At 49.1% G+C, this 477-nt stretch overlaps 1 protein-coding gene across 2 annotated transcripts in view; it reads right to left on the bottom strand.

Annotated features, from left to right (window-relative positions):
* The window catches only part of LOC119415276 (discs large homolog 1-like protein), a 97,573-nt gene that overhangs the window by 66,818 nt on the left and 30,278 nt on the right, over positions 1-477 (bottom strand). The window lies entirely within an intron of this gene.

Raw genomic sequence — 477 nt, 5'->3', positions numbered from 1 at the left:
CGTTCTGTTTCGCCGTGTGGTTCAAACGCTCCGACGTGTTTCGTTCTCACATTTCCGCTTCGTCGTGTGGTTCAAACGCTCCGACGTGTTTCGTTCTGTTTCGTCGTGTGGTTCAAACGCTCCGACGTGTTTCGTTCTCACATTTCCGTTTCGTCATGTGGTTCAAACGCTCCGACGTGTTTCGTTCTGTTTCGTCGTGTGGTTCAAACGCTCCGACGTGTTTCGTTCTCACATTTCCGCTTCGTCGTGTGGTTCAAACGCTCTGACGTGTTTCGTTCTGTTTCGTCATGTTTCTTTCTGTTTCGTCGTGTGGTTCAAACGCTCCGAAGTGTTTCGTTCTGTTTCGTCATGTGGTTCAAACGCTCCGACGTGTTTGGTTCTGTTTCGTCATGTTTCTTTCTGTTTCGTCGTGTGGTTCAAACGCTCCGACGTGTTTCGTTCTGTTTCGTCATGTGGTTCAAACGCTCCGACGTGTTT

This window comes from Nematolebias whitei, chromosome 9 (genome assembly GCF_014905685.2).
Source record: "Nematolebias whitei isolate Nwh7 chromosome 9, NemWhi1, whole genome shotgun sequence".
Classification (NCBI taxonomy): domain Eukaryota; kingdom Metazoa; phylum Chordata; class Actinopteri; order Cyprinodontiformes; family Rivulidae; genus Nematolebias; species Nematolebias whitei.
The sequence above is the reverse complement of the archived record's forward strand: the minus strand, read 5'-3'. Positions and strand labels throughout refer to the sequence as shown.